Source organism: Marmota monax, unplaced genomic scaffold (assembly GCF_021218885.2).
Source record: "Marmota monax isolate L192 unplaced genomic scaffold, Marmota_monax_Labrador192_F-V1.1 WCK01_AAM20220418_F8-fsc00273, whole genome shotgun sequence".
Lineage (NCBI taxonomy): Eukaryota > Metazoa > Chordata > Mammalia > Rodentia > Sciuridae > Marmota > Marmota monax.
In genome coordinates, this window is record NW_026692357.1 from 1,570,668 (window position 1) to 1,577,100 (window position 6,433).

A 6,433-nucleotide genomic window follows, 5' to 3' on the forward strand; every position below is an offset into this window, starting at 1 on the left:
TGAAGTCTGCATAAAAAAAGAGAGCCTACCTCACACCTTGTACAGAGTGGTTATAAAAAGTAAAAACTCAGGTATTTAAGGACTTAATAGTAGGAAACAAGAGTAAGTACATTTAAAAGTATTTCATTCACTTATTAATATGCATAATTCCCCTGATGAGATAGTTATAAGGTCTAAGATTATACTACATATGTGAAGGTTCTACAGAAAATCACTTCAGCTTTGGATAATTTAATATGTAGTGAAATAGTCAAGAAATTCCAGAATTCAATTTTATGTGAGTAATCACAAGTAAGATTATGAAACCTAGCTTCATGATTATGTTGCAAAATTAAGTGGAAAAAATTAAATAAGATGATTTCTCGGACTCTTCAAATCTCTGAAAATCAAGTTGTCATCCACACATTTCATAAAGTTGTCAATAATTTTAAATGTTTCACTTTCATACAGCTTGGTCTGCATTTTGAGGAATGACCACCAGAGGGCAGGAAGAACCAACTTATGAAGTCCATGTGCATTTCAATAAGCCTGAAGTACAGTGTATCAGAAGGGATATTCTCCACTAATATTTAGGCAAATATTTTTATCAAAATTTTTTTTTCAATTTATATTTTATAAATGAACTAATCCTACTGAATAACAAAATATTTCCAAAGCTCAGATGAAGCACATTCTAAATAGTAATCCACTTGATGTATACTTTGTGAATTTTTGATATTTAAACATAATTAACAATAAAGTAATGATTCCTAAAATCGTTTATCAAAATACATGTTAACATCACATTTTAGAATGTTCAATTAAATATAAAAAATGCTTTTTTTCATTTTATGTAATAGATTAGGAAACTATAAAATTATGAGTACATTGTCAAACTAATCTAAAAATATCCAAATTTCTTGAAATTATCCTATACTTTATTACTCTACTCCACATATAATCATTGGTAAGTTTCTCATATGCTATAAAATGCTCTAGGCATATTGAGTATATAAACAGACAGATATAAGGGGGTATGTTTGTGTATACATGTGCATATGTGTATGTGTCTGTGAATGTATATACATATGTGTATATGTGTAGATATTTCTGTGTCTGTGTGTGTGTGTATGATTTGTCTTGCTTTCTTGAGAAACATGGAACCCTGGATGTTTTCCCTATTAGCATGTATAGATTCATCATGTGGATTTCAGAAGTAGGAGAATATTTCGTTCTACAGATTCTATTGCTCATTCAATTAGTGTCTAACCCTTCAATTTATAGCAAAACAAATTCCAGTATAAAAATTCAAATGCATTTTAAAAAACATTTTCTGCATAGCAACTGCATTCCAATGAGGCTGATAAAGAAGTTGGTCTTATCACTGGCCCTTGCTAATGATGAATTATGTTTCAGCTGTTTCTGTGCCCCATCTTGGGTAGGAAGTCCTCCTGCAGGCTGAGAACCCTTCCTCCCAGTCACACACAAGGGGACAAAGTAGCCCCCCCACCTAGTGGAAAGATCAATCATCTTACCCATTACAAGAGACACTGACAGGCTCTAACCCACTTCTTCCCAGCTCAAAAAAATCTCCTTCTGCCCAAATGTTCATCCTAAATTCTGATCTGGCTTAGATAAAGAAGACATAAATGGCTAGTTCAAACTAACATTATACAAAATGATACAAATCATTTTAAAAGGGACAAAGTTATTATAAATACCCAAAATTAAATTGTATATGAAAGTCAATAATACAGTGTCAATATCATTCAATATCTGACATCAGATATCAACATCAAAAAAGGATGTTTCTGTATTATCTCCTAAAGAAAAGTTTCTTAGGGTTAAAACTAAAAAAAAATATTACAAAAAAATTACCTTATGGTTCTAAAGTACAGGGTACTCATCAAAATTTAAACAAATCAAATGGACGAGGAGAAATAAATAAAGGAAGGACAAAGTTAGCTGAAGTTAAAGAGAAATAGGGTGGAGATGTGGACTTCCCAGTCTGGAGTGTATCCGCCAAAAAGACACTGAAAAAAACCTGAAAAACTGAAATAAATGTATCCAATTTATAAGTTAGCACTGGATAATACAAATTCTTGGTTTAATTACTGATACTAGTAACAATTTCTAATTGCTAGATTCTACCAAATCCTTGGTAAAAGATGTAAAGCATGTGAAAGTCCTCGCACATTTCTGGTACATAGCAAACTATCCATAAATTTTAGTGATTATTTAATAACATTATTGTTATTTTCAAAGCATTTATTTACTGTCTTTGTTTTTTTTTTCTTCTAGTCCAAAAGGTTTCCCAGACTGATCAGTCTAAAAAGAATCTACTTCAAGATGAAATTTAGACTAAATAAAAAGCTACTGTGGTGAGGTTTTTTTTTGTTAGTTTGGATCATAATCCATTTCTAACTGAAAAATGTGATACATTTTGGTTTGTTCACCTGGCACAGTGTTCCTTGGGTCACTTCAAAGAGCATGCTTAAGATGAAGTCTTCACACATTCCTTTTTAAGCCCCATCCCTTATGGCAGCTAAAGACTGTCCAGATTGCATAACCTATTATGGTTGCAAAACAGGTCATGACATTTCCTTCTAGATGAATTTGGCCTTCCTATGCTTATCATTAAACAAAACACTGCTTTTAAAGCACTGCTGAATGACCAAACGAATCACATTTCCTGTCCACATTGGCCCAGTGCATGGTTTGTGCAGCGTTCCATGATGCCCTACTTAATCTTGACTTCATCAGCTCAGCAAAATGCTATCTCTCAGCGTCATAAATCTTATGTTCTCTTTATGTAGTCTTTCCCCTTTTGAACATTTTTAAATCCCTGGCTTTAAACAGTCTCATGATTTCTAAAGTTGTTCACTTTGTTAGATACTTATGTAATTCACAACATCAAACCTGTTCTTGGAAGAACATGAAAGAAGTTGATTTTGTCTTAGATGACTGATTGTTTTCTCTGCGTCCTCTGCAAATGATGAGTCCCCTGGCTGCTGGGCAATGGGGGAAGGGGTGTGTGTCAAGTAAAACCATTATTGGCAGCAAAGGCATTTGCAAAGACCTTGCTTGAAGTAATATTTTTTGCCTTCATGCTTCTTTCTTTCTTTTCAAACAGAATCAAGTGTATACTTTTCCAAGTTAATGGTGTTATTAAAACAATAATTGAAAGGCACAGTGCTTGGTTGTATGTGAAAACCTGAGTGTCAGTGTGGGCTTGGTGTAGCTGCCACCAGCAGAACAGGGGTTGGCTTTGGTTTATTTGAAGCTCCACTAGGTGATTGCATTTCTGTTGTGTGGCTTCCTTCCAGCTGTCCAGCCCCAGATGACCCACTTTCCCTTTCTTGAGTGAGCCTGTCTGCCCAGCTGCACTGGAACACTGCTTCAGCACTTTGCCTCCCTCTTGTCATCTTTCAAAATCAGATGTGCACAGTGAAATCACATCTGGTTGTCTGGAAGTATCCAGCTCAAAAGTCACAGGTTTGCTGAGGAGATGGTACAGAGGTTATGTGAACGGGGACAAACATCCAGGGACAAGCACATGGGCTGTAGCAGATCTGGGCTATTACCTCCAATACCAGAGAATGTAGAACACAGTGCAGGTGATGCCCCAGAGACTCTTTCCTATTGTTAATATTGTGTGAACAATAGCCAAAGAGGCCACAGGACAAGGGAACTGCTGCATCCAATCTGAATTATTCAGCCACTTTTTTTCTAACTTCCTTCATTTTAAAGAATAAACCATCTATGAATAGTAATATGAATAATCCCCAAAGTATAATTTTAAAAGTACATTCATGGTGCATTTCTGCTTCATTCTCCTTTTTCCCTTAATAATAAGCTTTATAAGCTGAGAATCTTTAAATGGAGCTGTTCAATCACCATTTCCATTCATCTGTCCTTCAAGGCTTATCTCAATTGTTCATTGCTTTACAATTTAGCATCATTCCTTCCTTTTTGAGTTCCATTAAACTTCAATTATAATATAATCTTATTCCGTGCTACTTTTCTAGTTTAACTATAATTCCTAATGAAATTTCATCTCCCAAAAGGACAAAACCTTTATCTGCTTTCATGGGGGCCCTCCTACATATTACCACTTCCTTCCCAACCACCTGATACACAGTAGCTACTCACATATCTGAAGTGTGGCACACAGAGAGCCAATCACCAAGACAATAACCACAGTAAGCAAATGTCAGCTTTCACTGAAGACAAACCAAAGGAGAAAGACAATGCCTAAGAATGAAGTAACAACTGCTTATTAAGCAGAATTTCTTAAACAGCACCATCCAAAGCAGCTGTAGCAGAATGCTGTTAACAGGCAACAAGAGTACTTCAAGTGTGAAGCTAATGCTGTTATGTACAAGTGCATCTGTCAAGAAGACCATTTAAAAAAAAAAAAACAGTTCCTTTAGAAATCTTCTAGATTGAAGTTCCTGAATACCCTACCAAACTTCCTGAGTCTACTGGGCACATTCTAGGAAACTGTACTGTTAAAAATTATTGCTGTTGGGATCAAAGACAAGGGTTGAAATAAAATGAAATTTGGATATCCCCTCTGGCATTAAACTTTCCAAGGGCCTCCCTTTCTACTTATATTTAGACACAAGTGTCTCACTTTGGCCCATTCCTGGTAGTCCCTACAGTGGCTCCATCAAACTCCACCTCCTCGCATATATTTCATTAGGCAATCCCCACATTCCCGAGGGTGGATTTAGTCTCTAATTTCTAACCAAAAGAATGTAGCAGAAGTGATTGGATGTTCCTTCTAAGATTAATTACATCTCTGTCTGGATCCTCTGTCCAGTATTCTTCCTCGCACCCTCAACCCTGCCCTAGTGAAACAAGCTGAGATATAATATGCACCATCTGGAGAGGCCCCCATTTCAAAAACCTGAGGGAGGGTCCCAACTAAAAGAAGGAAAAGATCTCACTGTAAATTGAATCTTATTTGTAAATGATCTCAGAAGTGGATCCTATCCCAGTCAAGCCTCAGTTGAGACCACAGTCCCAGGCTGCTGATAGACCACAGAAACTCAAGACAATAAATGCCTGTTATGAGCCACTAGGTCTGGGGTAATGCTGTGACACAGCAATAGAAATCCTGTACAATTTTCTAGATCTCAGTGTCTGGACCTGTCCTCTTCCTTCCTTCCCCTCCTCTCCTCCCAAACTCTTTCCAGCTACACTGGCCTCCTTTCTAATCTCCTCTCTGGCTAAATTCACTTCTACCTCCACATCTCTGCACAGTGGAGCCTTCCCCATATACACTGTTCCCATCCTGCTACAAAGCTGGCTCCTCTTTTCTTTCTGATGGCAGCATAAATGTCACCTCAGTGAGGCTTTCAGGATTCTCCCTTGCTGACTCTCCCTCACAGCATCCTGCTTCATTTCTCAATGGCAATTACTCTTCTCTCTCACATGGATTTTGTCTTGTGACTCAGTCCACCTGTCCTCTAGACTATGAGCTCCTGAAGTGTAGAGTCTGCATCGATACTTTCCAGAGTCTCACCAGATCCTATAACTACCCTTGAAAAAGGGAGTCTCAGAGCATGTTTGCTTGGGTGAGTAATGCGAGATCTGAGCCCCTTTTCCAATCTCTGGGCAGCATACGTGAGGCTCTGAATGCTAGCAAAGTAAAGTGCAAGTTGGGTGGCAGTTGGCAGGACACCCAGAATGACACTGTGGGGCCTCTACCCAAGCTCCACTTGTTCTACTGAGCACAGGGGGCACTGTTCTTCCTTGGTGGTCTGCTCTGGCACTGCAGCCCCAAGCAGGGAAAACCAGAAACGAAACTTTGACTTGTCTTTGGATGTCTCCAGGGGCTCAAATGCAAGCTAGAGGAGTAATGAAGGGACCTTGGAAAACCCCCTTGTCTGGTTTCTCCCTCTACTGGCTCTGGGGTGTCCAGCTCACTCAGCAGGCTCTTCACCAGAACCTGAGCATGACTTCAGCTGCTATTCCAATGAGATCCTTAAGAGCCCAACATTCTTTTTTTTTTAATTTAATTTTTTATTGTTGGTTGTTCAAAACATTACAAATTTCTTGACATATCATATTCCACACTTTGATTCAAGTGGGTTATGAACTCCCACCTTCACCCCATACACAGATTGCAGAATCACATCGAGCCCAACATTCTTGTCCCTAGGCCCTGTATGAGTGGTCCTGGGATCTGCCACTTTCTATACCACTTCAAGTCCTCCTCTCATAACTCCCCCGGCAGCTGTCTGCTCTGAAGGACCCCTGGGGAAGAAGGCATTTTTCAAGGATTCAATGCACCGTGTATCATTATGGAGTATTAAAGCTAACACCTCCTCAAGCCTGTAGGACCTTCAGGGTCATCTGCTCCAAGCATCCCAATTGTAAAGAAAAAAGCAAGACTATCTCTCCTGTATCCCATACTACCAGCTCCACACAGCGGGTGGTAATTGTT